The sequence below is a fragment of the Linepithema humile genome, chromosome 3 (genome assembly GCF_040581485.1).
Source record: "Linepithema humile isolate Giens D197 chromosome 3, Lhum_UNIL_v1.0, whole genome shotgun sequence".
Classification (NCBI taxonomy): Eukaryota; Metazoa; Arthropoda; class Insecta; order Hymenoptera; family Formicidae; genus Linepithema; species Linepithema humile.
In genome coordinates, this window is record NC_090130.1 from 1,560,088 (window position 1) to 1,576,662 (window position 16,575).

A 16,575-nucleotide genomic window follows, 5' to 3' on the forward strand; every position below is an offset into this window, starting at 1 on the left:
ATATGCATCGCTCGCGCATCTCGGATTAACAATCGACGAGTGTGTACGAGAGTTTCCTGTTCGTTCTATTAAATTCAAATGCAAACATTCACGGCGACGCGGTTCTACCTTCCGTCGTCGATTAGAGAGGCGAAAGTGGTAGTAAGTGCGCCGCGTGCGCGTCCTCGTAAACGCATAATTACCGCTTGTCTCCGCGTCGGCAGGATCAGAAGTCGGTAAATAGGAATCTTTTACGATTACTTAACGTAAGTAATTGACGTGAGGATCGAGTAATGTTACTTAATGTAACTGCACAGGCCGCGCCGTCCGTCCCTCGGTTCGACGTGAACGTGTTCCAATCGTATGCACCGACTGCCGAGGCTGAGGAATCGGACGTTTCGTGTGATCCGTATCTACTTTATGGTCAATTGCAGAAAAATGTGGAAGGTCGCGCTATTCGCCACTTCGTTCTTGCGGCCTGTGAGTAATAGAAGATAGTCGAGTTGAGATTAATTTGAATAATATACTGTGAATTCAAGTATTTTTCAATTTGATATTGATATCAGACCTGAATTATTATAATAAATTTTGCCCCAACTAAATTTGATCGTCATATAAATTGAATTTAATCGTTATTTTACGTATCCCTAAAAACCTTTCACTTCCCGCAGTACAATCTGTGCAAAATACAAATTTGTCAGCAAAATTCGTCGAAGCGTGGCATTAATTATACGATTTTTTTTCGAGATTACATCAAAGTAAAGATGTAGTCGATACCAATCTGCTGACATTACTTGTGTCGCGCGCGCGATAAATCGATAAGATAATTGACAGGCTTGTGCGTTGCGAAAAACGCGTGTCCCGCAGGCTGCCGGAATATCTTACTTGATAACGCGTTGCATACGCGAGGGAACGTGCACACCAGTACAGCTCTTCATCTATTTGTTTTTCCATCGGTGTTTACGAGTGGAATTAATAAACGCGCATTGACATCTTATCTGCTTTACGCCGCATTCTGCACTCAAGAAAGTACGATTAAGAACCTGTCTTGTGCGATATAAACAGTTGGAAGCGTTGTCTATTTTTAATATTGTATGTAATATTTCCGCACAAATGGCGTTTCTCCCGAAGAGCGTAATTTTCAAACGGCGCGATAAAACTTTTTTTTTACTCATCGACAATCGCACGTACATGCTTTCCAAATATCGCGACTATAATACTTTGAAATGGCGAATATCGCGAACGTCGTTTAGCAAATTATCTTTCTTGCCATCTGGCAATTTATTATTACCGGTTCACTACATTATTTCAGAGTTTTGTCATATTTTACGAGTAACGTAGTAGCGATAGATACGTTTGCGATATCGAATGTTACGAATAGTAGTGTTATTGAGAAGTTTAAAGTGGGTTAATGCTTGCTAAACCGGTTGTCTTTGCACTACGTGGAAAATAGATTTGTTATCGGTGTTACGTAAATCCGGAAAGCAATGTCTTTGTATTAACGTATTTTTGGAAAGGTATATTTTCTGGCAGTACGATAGAAGACGCGTCGGAAGAAGCATTTTGCATTCGAAAGATGAATTCTCGTGAGATTCGCGCGAAAATATATCACGCGATCGATAAAGGATCGCGCTTGCACGCGAGAAAATTCGCAGAGACCCCGAGACATGCTAAACGGCGAGAGAAGGAGACGCGGGGGATTATTAATATACGCCTGACACGTGAGATAAAACGCTACGAGGACAATGATAAAGCGCGTACAGGAGCCACAAAGTAGATAGCAGGAAGCAGATACGGCATCTGGAAAAAAATCCCTCGATCCGTTAACCAACGACTTCTGACCAAGGCCAAGCAGTCGTTGTTAACGCCTTTGTAAGGCTCGGCTTCCAGCCGGTGCCCCGTGCGTCCGTCGCGGTGGTTCAACATTAGTCATCTGTCAAACACGATGAAACCCGTATTACGTGCAGACGTTCTCACAATCGTCACAGTAGTCGAAGTCGATGCACTGCATTCCGTCGAAGTAGAATCAACTTTATTGGTGTTATCGTATAAATTTTTAGATGTTCTACTGCAAACATTTTTCTTATATTTTTTAAATTTATTATTTTATTGAAACAAAATTAATATATTAGTTTGTAAGATGCAAAATAAGATATAGTGACAAAGTGTGTTTTCTTAAAGATATATGTATATATTTTTATTTCGATTAGGATATGTATTAGAAATTTAGATCTGCTTGTATCACGATAAATCCGTATAATTTCACGCAAATAATAACAGAGATCTGACTTCTGCTCTCCGGCGTTTTTCTCCGGCTAGTATAGTAAGCCGCGTGGTAGATCCTTTTGTTCTCCGTCAGATGATCGGTCGTACGAGCGATAGAGAGAAGGGATCGTAAATCAGCGAAATTGCACGATGGCGCAACGAAATCTTAAAACGCCCTACCTTTTGAAAAAATTCGCCGGCGGAGGTGCTTTGCGCAACGTGTAAAGTTTTGATTCTCGTGTTGCTTCTGCTCGATAATTTGCTCGTGCTATCGTTGTTCTTTACAACTGTAGAGATACACGAGGAGATCAATAGGTTTTCATATGCTGTGATTTCATCACTCGTATATTTCAGTTATATTTCACTATATGTATAAAAACAATCGTTACGTAAATGTGAATTTTGAAAATGATGCCTCGCGCGATTTCGCGAAAAATGTAGTGCTACTGCTATATTGTTTCATTCTAATGTAATTTCGCGATGAGAATATAACTTGTCACGTCACGTGTCAAATGAAAATGCAACTGCATTATTTCGTATAAATAAACTCCGTTATTGAGAGCCGAAGTTTTGCTCGTGTCGATAGTTGCCAAAAATAAGAGTAACCCGCGGGTCTAAAAATAAGATGCTCATGTCAAAACTACATTTGCGTGTAACTTCCATTATCGAAATTGGCCTAAGGTTATAAACAAGCTACGAGTGCATAATTCACGCGCCACCAGCCTGCAAAACTCGCAGCAGGATCAGTTGTGGTTTTTTATGAACGGGACGCCTTTTATCCCAAAACACGCAATATCCATGTAGATTATGATGCATTCACCTTGAATCCGAGCGACAAATCGAACATAAATTGCGCCTTTACATAAATTACATAAATCACGACTATGCTTGCATCGGTATTCTTATCGCGTATCGATCAGTATAACGGCTTCTATGATGAAAAAAGATCGAGGATTTGAAAAATATTCAGTCATTGCGATTTTTACGAGTGACATTGGTTAACTTGCCAGTTTACTCTGATGAGCAGCTTAATTTTTAACATTTAGTTTTCGTTCATCTGCAATTTTAATCGTAGAGCAGGTTGCATAAATGCGAATTTTTATATATAAACATTCTGTTCCTATTTCTCATAATTAAAAATAGAACTCCAAGTTCTAATTAAAAGTAAATTTCATACATTTGAAAGTCAAATTTCGAGTACAAGATTTTAATAAATCGAGCAAAATTCTTTTCACGGAGTTAAGTGGTTTTATTAGTGTCTCTTTGTGCCGTTGTTTGTTCAATGTAAGTTCTGTTTTTGCGCCAATCCAAAGCCGGACTCGGAAAACGTGTCGACGAAAAGTCAAGAGTTTTCCTGAATTTCTCTCTCGTACTCGAGTTACGACATAAATTATGACTCCTCAATCGCCGTGAATCACATCACGGGTGACGAAGAGGATTCCAAGCAGCATAAACAATTCGTAAGTGACAACTAGCACGTGTAGTTTGTAGATGCTACGACGTCGCCGTCGACGTCAGTCTGTCGAAGAGACGGCATCGAAAAACTGTAGGAGAAAGTACCTGTATGTCTTCGCGGAATCGGCGGGGTGAAAGGGGGAGAATAGAGAGGGAAGGAAAGGGGGAGGGAACGACCTTCCCGCGGTTCTCCAGCTTCGTGTCCAGGCACATCTCTCTCTCTCTCTCTCTCTCTTTCTCTTTATCCCCGCTTTGCCCTCTCGGATTCCCCGTTTCTCCCACTTTTTGCCATTCTCTTATAACCGACCGCCTAGGTGAACAACGCATGTGTACGTGTGTGTGTGTTTATACGTACGTGTATAAAACTAAGCGCTAAAGATAACGAGGAGACTCGTTAACGACTTTGTGCAGATCGGAGACGACGACGACGTTGCTTGCAGGTCGTATATCGACTCTCCCACGAGGCGATGGAGGGTGGGGGCGCGGGTCAAAGGAGGAGAAGGAGGAGGCGGAGGTTGAGGGGGGAGCGTATTCTTCTTCCTTCTTCTCGCGGGTCGCACCCGAGACGGGGGTTTACAACCCGACGGCGACCCCGCGTGTGACCCCACGACTCGGCGTCGATTCTCTGTATGGCATTATAATCGTGACTGCGCTGCCTACCGGGAAGCGAGACCGTTTCTGGGGAGAAAACCGATACTAAAACGCTCGCGCGAACGATAGCCTCCTAACTCGCGCGGGCGGCATCGAGATTCGATGCCCGATCGTGCCAAAATCCGGAAGTTGCACCTCGGCGAGCAGGACAAGATTTACTCTTTGTATATTCGTCCTCCTACACATAGGCACATCCACGCTCAGCGCTAAGTACGATCGTGCCTAATGTTATCATGGATTAAGAATCGAATAGTCACGTTTATCCATGAAAGTGAGACATAAGTACTTTCAGTTTTATGTTAATAAATGGCAAGAGGATATTTTAGAATATCTGGATTTGCGTCTTGTAAAATGTACACGGGAAGAACACTTTTGCTGAATGATCTAAAAATTGTGCCAGAGAGATACAGATCTGAAAATAAATTTTGTTGGGCGTTCAAAATTTATCAATAAAGCACTCGATCTTGGTTGATGGATCGTCAAAACTTTTTCCTGCGATATAACAAAAGATCGAGTGCTCTATTGTTAAATTTTGATTGTCCAACAAAATTTACTTTTAGATCTGTATCTGGCACAATTTTTAAATTTTTCGGCAAAAGTGTTCTTTCCGCGTAAGAATGGGAGTATCAAATTTGCGAAAATAAAATCGAATTTGCTTTTACACGAATAATCTGTCGATATATTACATTTTTGCAATTTTTTTTTGTATCTATGTTATTTTATTTAACCATCTTCTACGTCAATGTAGTTTTTAGGTCAATGCAAAATTGACCGAGTAAAATTTATCCAGATTATATACATATTTGGCAATGCTAAAAATGTTTTGGAAATTGATTGTAATAATGTCTTTTGAAATCTAGGGAAATTAAACCATATAAGTAGACGACGTTGAATTAGATGCAATTAGACGTACTACAAGTTACTTTATACTGACGTTGCTCGGCCAAGTTTTCTGTAACCGCAATTATGTTATTGCAGTCACGAGGGATTTCGATCATACAACGAGATACCTATCCGCCTCTAATGTCATCTTAATGTCGTCGAGTGGAATACTTGAGATCCACTTGTCTTATATTATACGTCTCTTAATCTCGAATTATCCTCAAGCAATCTAATGAGTCGTTAGATCTAGTTACCGTTTATGATTTAAAATTTGCATTCATTCTGACAAAGCATAATACTTATGCTATTATGATGCACAATCTATTAGGTTTTATGAATTTAAAAAGAAATTTACTTTTATGTTTTTATATTTGAGTATAAATTTTTATTCAAGTTGTATTATTTAATATTATACTGATTTTTCTTAAACATAGTTTTAACTTTCCTGTTTATACTATTCGTCTGAATAAAATATCGATTAGGTAATCGAGTCTCAAAGTGGTTTATTATATAAAAAATTTTAAAATTTACAGCAACTGTAATTGATGTATCAGTTACATTTTATTCGTCTTTGTTCACATCATCAGTTTTAATCTTTTTTTTTTATGTATTGTGTCATATATATTTTGCGTTTATTATGTCAAGTTTAGCGCTCACTTATATTTCTTTTTCGATAGACGATTTACATTAGCAGAAAAGTATTCTTTTTTGTCAACAAAATTTAAACTTTAATGGAAATGAAATTCATATTACTGTTCCACTGTGAATCTCGTTCAAGGATATTTCTGATCTCTAGGATGCTTTCCATTAGCATAATTACTTTATAAAAAGAGCACTAAATTTCTATGAAGCAAGGCCGGCAAAATCGTCTCGACGATACCACGGCTGGTTCATTCCGGTTTTACGGCACTGTCGCTTGAAATTAAGAGTGGTCAACTTTATTTAGGTTAACGGTATAGCAAAACTTTTATTTTTCAATATCCAAATTATTCACACTATTTTAGCATGAATATTTTGCAATATTTATTTTGCATTATTTTTTTATGAATATATTAATAACATATTAATAAAAAGAGTGAAATTGAGGCTCGAATCTTGATGTTTCAAGCTAGAGATCCGTTCAAGGATAGTCGTCGATCTTCGACGATCCGGATACTCTCTCTCTCTCTCCCTCATTCTTACACACACAATCATACATACATACATATATACATACACACATATTACCTTAACAACGCGGAAACGTAGCGATGCATGTATTGCGCGCAAAACTCGAGCTCTCATCCTTGCGGTTCTTCTTGCGTACGCGCGCAACAACCCGCATCTTGTACATCCGTGTATGAGCAATCGCAATCCCCGATGCGTGTACGTGTCACGGGATCGATTGATCGTTGACAGAGATAGCGCATCGCGAAGCAAATTACGGAAAACGTCGGGACAATGTAAATAATAGCGCCTCCATGCTGAGTTCCTACATGCCTTTTCCGCATAAATGTGGAATGAGCATTCCTATGAGTTGAAAAGATCGGGTAAATCAGATGTATTTAAAATGAAAAATAACATGATATTATATATTAGAAAGAAGAATGATTGGTGTTTCTCTCACCGATATAGGCAAAAGTATTTTCTGAAATTTTTGATAGATTTGTCACAAATTTTTATGCGATTAACGTGCGCCGAATTAATGAAATCGGAAAAAAAATATCGGTGGGAAATTTTTTATGTATCACAATTTACATAAAAAGTTCATAATATACATCGATAAACTTATCTGAAGAGATAAATTTAACAACAATGTTACGACAGCATGTATTATGAAAATGTAAACCGACTGATTATGAGCTGTAGTGAATCCGACAATTCTTCACCTCGTAATACTCCCCCATTAATCATAGCGAAGCCAATTATAATGAATAGCTCCTCTCAGTATTTGCATGGTTCTACATAGTGCAAGTATGGTAATCTCGTCCATAAAATCCCAACGCTGTAATTATGGCGAGTTCATTCAAAATTTTTCTCGCGGCTCACGTTCTAGCAGTCTCACGGCGAATCACACGGCTGATACGGATGTATCAAACTATGCAAAATAATTTACATAGCTATTTTGAAAAACAGTCCGTGAAAAATAATTTACAATCACAAATAATTCAATTAATATATCAAAGTAATTTACATTTAATCATAAATATATGTATGGTTAAAAAATTTTGCAAGAAGCTTTCATCTTTTTGTAAATTATTTATTAACAAAGTTGTAAATTTGTTTGCTACATTTCACATTTTATTATTTTTTACTTAATACTGTTTGATGGTTATGAATAATGATTAATATTCGCGATAAATATACTTAATGCAACTGCAAGGAGTAATGATGTAAAATTTACAAATAATTTACAATTAAAATATAATATTAGGCAATAGTGGTCATAATTTATTGTAAGAGTAATCAAAAAGTTTACGGATTGCAACAATTATCCATAAAACTTGAATTTCAAGATTGTAATGTCTAACAAATTTTTATATTTTTGTCAAAGATTGCAATTAGTATAATTTGGATGAATAGAAATTTTATAGAATATTTCTACACAAAATACGAAATTAATATCTGCAAGTAAATGTGGTGATGAAAACATCTCTATTTATATAATATCACATTTATTGATGCAACATTCAACGCTTGATTTAAATATTGAAATTTACCTTTTATCTCTTCAAATATCTGGATTTTTTTTGTGTTTTGGTTTTCGCAATAATCCATTTGCTCATTTTAACGTCGCAAATTTCAAATCAATACTATTAACCGCAAGTCTACAATAGCAACTTGAAAAATTTTGCGCTACACACAAAATGTTCGAAACCACTTGGCAAATTATTTATTCATCGATTTTTGAATCGATGAATACACCACAAAAAAAACAGCAACAGATATGTGCGGGAGGAGAGGGCGGGCAGCGAGAGAGAAAGGGAGAGGGACAGATGGAAGCGGGTGCGGGAGAGACGGCAAACGCGCGTTACGTACGGAGGAGAGAGTCGTTTCGAGTCATGTACCGCGCCATGCCGGGTCGATCGTCCTCCTCCGTGAAGTCGACCGCTCGCTTTCCCTTTCACACGCGGTGCTAATCGCCCATCGTTCTCTGATCTATCGAGCCGAAGAGAGAAGGAGCGAGAACGATAAGAAAGAGAGAGAGAGAATCAAGAAAGAGAATAGAATAGAATTATAGGAAGATTTATTTTATACATCTCGGTCTATTATATATATAATAATTGTTCAGACGCATAATGTCGTATATAAATTTTCTCAAAATAGGTGTAAGCGAATGCAAGCGTACAGCGGCATTGTCGTTAAACACAAAGAAAATAAAATGATCTTTTAATTATCTTTTATTCTAGAAATATATACGATAATAAACGCCGGCTATCAGTTGCATAGCGCGTTATCCATTTTTTAATTACTGATAATCAATATATGAAAAATTTATGAAAATCTTTAAAAAATATATCCAATGAAAAGATTTATGAAACCTAATATTTAATATACACGCATGGGAAGTTGCCGGATGTGGCAGTTTGCAATGAAAAAGCACAAGTCAGCAAACGCGTCGACTTTTTTCGAAACGCTGAATTACGTGGGCGAGATTTTGCACGTGCGAAATACGACAACAATCATCACGACCGTTGTTAAATCATGTCGCATCTTCGGCTACATGTTTCCTTTCGTTTCGAACGCGGAGAAACTACGGAGAGTAATATTTAACTTTGCATGTTACTCGTGGGAAGGCGGAAACAGAATTTTCGATCGCTCTTTTATTTAACATGATCGGAATTATTACATGAAATTATTGAAATGTTGTATTAATCTGAAAACACATGTAAGATTCATTGAACCGCCAATTTTAGAAATTTAATTTTGAAATTGCCCGAAATTTTCACTAAATATACTATTCTTTTAGCCCGATGAATCAATGATTTAGCCCAATGTTTGTAAGATTTAATTCTACTGACTGTCAGTTTAACCGACGGTTCAAACTTGTTGACAAATTTGCCAATATGAAATGTCGTCATCAAACAAGAAAAGAGTTTAAACATTGTTTTCTCATTTGATAACGATATTTTATTTTTCATGTTGTCAATTTTGTTAACAAATTGAAATAAATGTAGAAGCAATAATAGAATTGGATAATAATACAATAGAATGCTTTTATAGTTATGGAACTAAATAAGATAGTAAAATGTTTTTATACAACTATAATATTATAATATTATAATGTTATAAAACTTTTTATATTTTCTAAAAAAACAAGAATTCGAGAATGATATTTTCCCAAATTAGCCAATTTTCATAGAGGACAGCGCAAAATATATTATATATTAATTGTCAAATGATTGAAAATACACAATTCATCAGAATAATTAGCACATTTCAGTAACTGACGTTATTTTTTTAAGAAGTGTCATTACTTTTGTTAATCGAAAAGAATTACAATTTATATTTTGGATTGTTCTTTGCAAACAGTCGTGAATAGTTAACAATACGTCAAATGGTCCATTTAATCGATTCAAACGACACCATTTCTCATATACGTCATATGAATTGGCGGTGTAATGGATTCATGAGCACGTTTGTCCACGCGTGTTGGCATTTCACGACACGTGCGCCAATCCAATCCGTTACGTATCGATTTGACACAATTTTGCCGAATTAATTCGCAAATCGCCGTCGCCGCTGGGCATGAATGAAAAGTCGGCGGGTCGCGATGGTTAACCGGCCTTAACGGCGTCTGCGATTTTAAGCACCGGTCGTACGGTACGATAGGTTTTCCGGTGCGCGTAATCGTCGCATTCGGATTTCATGAATACGGCAGTTATCCGATTTCCATTTCACGAAACGATTCAGCGCGCCACCCGCACGGCGTTTCCCTCGACGGCGCGCCGTCGGCACACATGTGCATATGTACAAGCGACGCCCACGTGTGACGCCAACGCCCACGAATGTGTTTTATGCACTTAATCGATTTACGCGCGCGACGCATCGACAGCAGGATCGCAGCTAATGCGAGAACCTGCTTCTCCGCCGTTTCGTGATCTCGTTCGGTCGATTGCGCTCTTCGCACTCGATACTCTGTGTGATTTATCAGTCAGCTGTTAAGCCTTCAGCGGCACGTGATAATGGTTCTTCAAGATTACAAAAATAGAAATGCACTGCAATCACAACATATTGCTTGCGTTCATTATTTTTATATTAATTAGCGTGAAATGATGCGTTGTTGATTAACGACAAAAAACCTTAAAATTTATTATTGCATTACACGTAAAATTTCATTTGCTTTTGCTGCAAACTTCTTAAATATAACTGTATCTAAATATGTATATTTATAGGCCGTAGAGACATTTATAAATTAATACAATTTTAATCTTCTTACATTTTTATTATTTTTGCAGCGTAGTAGAGGTATGAATTAAAAATTGGTAGCTATTATTAGTAGCTATTAATGGAATTCACATGATTGTAACTTTCACGATAGTTTTAAAGGTGAAATATCGATTGAGTTACATTGTCTAATCAGAACAATAGATATTTCGATCTCAGTGCAAAGTGCTCTTTAAATATCAAGGGTACACGCACATACCCACCGTGTTTTTCTCGTGAAATTTTTTTTAGATTTTACAGGAATAAATTCAATTTCTTTAGCTAAAACGTATAATTCTAATAATCTAAAGTCTATGTCTCCACTGCCATATTTATCATTTTCTTACCGTCGCTTCTAATTAAACTTCTTTTCTAATTCCTAAGTAATTATGATTTCTGATTAAGACAAATGTTATCGTACAATTTGCAGTTAGGTCAAACCGCTTGCAGCAATCTTTCTTATTAAAGGCTTTTTTTTTTTATTAAACTCGATATTCAGAATAGATACTACGATGGTCGATTAATATAGATCTCGCAAGTCCGATATTCTTTATTGCTCACGCAGGCACATCATAGTCCGATCAGATACGTTCTCGAACACCCGTATAAGATAGATGCATCACGATAATCGACGATAATGTGTGGTCGCTTTTTATTGCCGCAATGTTGAAAAAAAAAAAGCGTTACCCTCTTAGACCGATTCATCGACACGCGCCGCGGCACCATTATAGAGAAGCGGCCCACGCATTCAGCACCACGCTTTAATCTCATTCACGCTGAAAGGGAAATTACGCTCTTACGCTGCATCGCGGAATTACTTTGCCGGAGGAACGCTCATGCCTCATTCTTGCAAGTAATACGCATGCAACGCGTGGCTCTAATTTCAGAACGGGCATAATTGAGGGTTTTCATAGCACAGGTCGGACACGGTAATGCGCCTGACACGTTCAGACTTGCAATAAAAATCTGGCAAGATATGGGGAGGAATAAGTAATCTTCTGCGACTTTAATAAATTAATCAGGGAGCCTGGTCATTGCATAACCTTGCAATAAATCACGATACTATAATTATCTTGCATTATCTAACAGAATACAATGATTTATCCGATTTCTGCCTTTGCCATCTGTTGTGAATTTGCTAAAATATACGGAACTGAATTCAATTCCATTCTGTCGTCCGTATAATTGATTTTTATCGTTCACTATTCAATAGTCGTGCATGAGTATCGATATCGATAAATTACTAGTATTGCGTGGCACTTGAACGTTACACAATGTAGCTATTTGCGGTTGAGCACTCTGATAAATACACGTATCGTGTAATTAAAAGTCCATATTTAAGATTACAAGAACATGTAACGGCTAACGTTATTAGCGTAGCAATAAAAAGATTTCAGATTGCAATTAAAGTTATTACGTTGTGCAATAGCGACGTAATTATATTTGAACGCGTGTTATTAGGATAATCTGTGAGAGGATGGAGTCGTAATAATCCTTTGCGCGTTTAGGTTTTTCACAAACTAATTGTACGTGCGCGCCGCTGCGCGGAAGATATCCAGGCGTTATAAGTAATTAAACATCAAATGAGCGTTTAATTTATCTTCGTATTGATGATATTCTTATGACATGCGGTGAAAAGTTTATTGAAAGAAAAAAGCTTATAGAATGTCGATATTGACTACTGAAATATTATTACAATTTTTATGATTTTTTTATCATATGGCATTATTTTATTTTAAAATTGTTAGAATATATGTTTGAAAGAATAAAATATTTAATTAGTTGAAATTTACAACACAATTGGAGTTATCTCAAGCATATTGAAGCTAATTAAAACCGTTTTTAACACATATCGATATATTGACATGTTGGGTTTCTGTAATCAATATTAACACATATTTTGTGTTATAGAAATCAAAAACTTGAGTTTTTGATTTTTATTCTAAGTTACTGTAATATTGATATTATACTGCAATATTAAAATCATTATATATGCGCGCATCTATTAATATTATCTGCATAAACGTGCGTGTTTCTATATGCGCGACAGTCGCCTTTCGTCGTGCAATTTGCAGCTCATGGCTCGCATGCCATTGCGTAATATCGGCCTCTCACCCTCACCTGGTTCTTCCTGGCTGCACGAGAACCTACAACCGGTTCCTCTCCTCCTCTTCGTCCTTTTCCCTCGTCAGATCCTGCCATGCATGATCGTTGTGGCTTCCTTCTTTCGCGAGAGCCCGCGGAGAACAGGTTCCTGATTTTCAGTTACAATTTCCGAATATTATAACTTCGCTCACGAGTTTCATTAATATCTCTTAAAATTATTGATATGTAACTTGTACGTGATTTTATTTACATATTTATTTACATGTTTATTTATTAATAAAATCGTAATATTGATCGGATTATATTATTATAAGTGCTTACAGTACTGTATTTTTTAATAATTTTCTTGAAGAGCTAATTAACTCTCGATATTATGTGTATTAAGTGTCATCGGCCCAAATGTCAACAGGATCAATAGAACTATAAATGACCTCCGTCAGTAATATTTAAGAAACAAGCGGTGGCTGGTGGCTTTTAATAATAAATACTATTTGTTCGATAATCGCGGCAATAACTGATATATCCGATAACCTAATAAAATACGACTCGGCATTGTATATTCGTTATGACGGTATTATTTTGATTGATCGCTATTAAATGTCAAACATCTTGTGACGATTTGTTTATAGAAATCGTAAACGTTCCTGAGATGAATTAATTCTTCAGAATAATTACTATTTTTGCTTCGGACCGACTGTTCATCGTCTTGTTGGCACATTTATTTATCGCAATGCCACTTTCTAAAAGTCTTCTGTCGGAGGACTTTCGAGATCACCTTGGACAGATCGCGTAGTCTACGCCCGACAGAGGATTTCTTAAGAATAGAGTTGGCCGTGGTGTCGCACACTAAGAATCGGCAGTATCTAAAATTTTTAATCGGGTTGTAACAGAAACGAGGCAATATGCCCGTTGCAACATTAATTCTGCATATTTTTTATCATTTCCAGTGAATTTATTGATGTTACTATTGAAGACGAAATACCGCCTGATGTGTGACGCGACAGATGTGTGGGAGTATTTTAATTCTTCGTTAAATCTGCGTTAAATCTGCGCTGTGTATCGAAAATTGACATCACGACTTTATTTTATTCTATTTATTATTTGAAAAGAAATCTTTCACGCAAAACAAAATTTCGACAATAAGTTTTGAAAAGCGGAGGCTGATTGATCGAATAGTTGAAAAAAACCTTGCATGTTTTTCGCGAAAAGCTGCCGTAACCAGTTGCCTATCAGATGGACGCCTCCTAAGAACTCGTCGTTTGATTTATATATATATTAATCACACGCCTTCTCACTCTATATGCGAGCCGATGTGAGTTACACGCGTTCTATAAATGCCGTAAAAAATAATTGCCCGGCGAGAAAGAGAGAGAAAGAGCGAATACGAGGGTAGTACGCGGGCAGAGGAGGTTCACTGGCATCGTCGTGCTCGTCCTTTTATATACACTGATAGAGCGGATTCTAGCTCACGTAGGAAAGGTCATCACACAGTGTAATAAAAGATTATGCGCCGCGTTGGCTCCCGTGCGTACACGGTACAACGATCTTCAGGACGCGACACAAAGTGCCCGGAAGTTTATTAAAAAATCATTAAGCAGTTCACATCGGAGTCGAGTAATAAGAACAGTCCGTACAGTTTGCCGCACGAGCTGAGCTATGACAAGTTTTCAGCGCCGGCCGAGGATGCGCGGCGCGCACAATCTTGCTCCCCGTTGCGAAAAAAAAAAAAAGAAGTACGTCATACGGAAAGTTGGATCTTCGATGTATGATATTTTTTAGATCTTTGAGTACTTTTTTACTTGAAAGTCACCGGAACATTTTACATCGCGTTCTCGCTTTAACCTTATATGCAGCACGTTGATTCAGTTTTGAGTGACATTACTTGTATAAATATAAACGTGGTGCTCCGTATATTATCCTTTCACCACAGACACTTAGAGGTCAATGTAAAAGAAATGGCGCTTGTTTTAAAAAATGTCGAGATATCTATAGACACAAAGTTATTTAACACTAAAGATAGGGTAGAACACTGCGTATAATCTAGAAGGATGTTAATAGTCACCACCTTATTTTTTAATTAATTATAACTGAACTCTATCTTATAAAATTATTACATGAAATAATATATATATATATATATACAGGGTGTCCCGTAAAGACCGTAACAACGCTTAGGGGTATATTTCTGAGATAATTCTGAGCAAAAAATCTTAATACCAAAATACTCAGGGTGTAATGGTTTTTGAATTAGAAGCATTTAAAGTTAGCGAATAAGATAGCCTGAAATTTGCGCGCTCAGGTGTGTACAACGTACAGTGATAAAAGCGAAATTGACTATCGCTCCCCTGTTGTCAGTATTAATATTTGGAAAATAAATTTGCTAATACATATTAACATAAATATTGTTTACGCAATTAAGATTTTGTTGAAAATATTATAAAGAAAAAAAATATTATGATACACAAAACGCAAGCTGTCAAAAATTACATTTCTTTGACATTTCTTTGAAATTTATAATTTTGGTTGTAAAAGAATCACGTAATACGTGAAAGACTCAGTCTGTATCTAGCACATGATCACAGGCACAAAATATATTACGGCATTCGTCTACACAACTGCATTCTTGTAATATTACCTTGTCAAGGCAAACTGCTTTTTTGGCAGACGGAAGCACGTTTACTAAAATACATGTATCACTCGCGATTGCCATCACTGTGACAAGTGTTGTTGAAAAGCTTTATTTCGCGTATCGATTGCAAAGAATCTTATTTCTTTTTCTTGTTGCATTCTTAGTTTTTTGATTGGTTCCTATTTTATCTCACGGTTGTTGCAATAAACTCGTAAAACTGCATTTTTGCTAAATTTATGTTAATTTAAGTTTTGTTTTATTTTCTGCGAAATTATAAATTTGTAAAGAGCGTGCACAAGGTTATATTTTTTTTAGATTTTTGCTATTTGGATAGCATGTGTACAATGAATTTTATTTTTAAATAGAATATACACAAAATGATTTTTGTAGTTGCGGAACATTTTATATACTTTCAGGTTTAGGTTTTCTTAACGCGGCCGCGATATAATTGTTTAATAGAAAAATAAAGAATTAAATACATAAAATCTATTTTAATTGCTTTGGCGCGTGTGAAGTTTAACATGGTATAAATTTTGTATCGTTCGATACTGATGAATAATTAGTAATACTTGTATACCGTGCAATATACATGCAAGACAAATATACACGTTATAATAAATACCAACATCTGCAGCACATGAAACATGCAGCAGATTTATTTTTCATGCATGTTGCTAGGTCAATTTGTCGCCGACTTTTAACATTTAAAAAATCCGGCGCGCGTGCACCATTTATGAATGAATGCGACGGGTGTGTGTGTGTGTGTATCATACATGCTGCGCGCGTAATATTACGTAATTATTGCATTACTACGATCAACCGATCAGCTGACCAGAGCGTAGTAGCGAGGTAAGCCACGGTCACTGATCTAAATGGCATCATTTGGTTTCGACGTAAATCGGGATCACTTGCGGTGTAATCGCAGGTCAATATAATTGTTGATAATTCGATGCAAATAAGCCGCGGAGAAAGACAAAAGTTTTTCAAATGCTGAGATGATTTCCGACAAGCTCAGAATTATTCACTTGAGTATTTTGCGAGATATATATATTATATCGCGCTTCTAAAACTCAGGTGCGCGGTGTGAATAAATTGTATTAATTAATTAATGTTTGTTACAGGCGTGCTTGAAGCAACGGCAGAGCCACGTATTGCAGCGACAGGACATCGGCTGGTGAGTAAATTTCACTATTACATTACAT

At 36.7% G+C, this 16,575-nt stretch overlaps 1 protein-coding gene across 1 annotated transcript in view; it reads left to right on the forward strand.

Annotated features, from left to right (window-relative positions):
• Positions 1-16,575, forward strand: part of Hr38 (Hormone receptor-like in 38) — a 106,924-nt gene that overhangs the window by 24,382 nt on the left and 65,967 nt on the right. Inside the window, exon 2 of the mRNA XM_067351301.1 lies at positions 16,495-16,547. The gene's annotated coding sequence lies outside the window, so the exon portion shown is untranslated. The remainder of the gene's footprint in view (positions 1-16,494; positions 16,548-16,575) is intronic.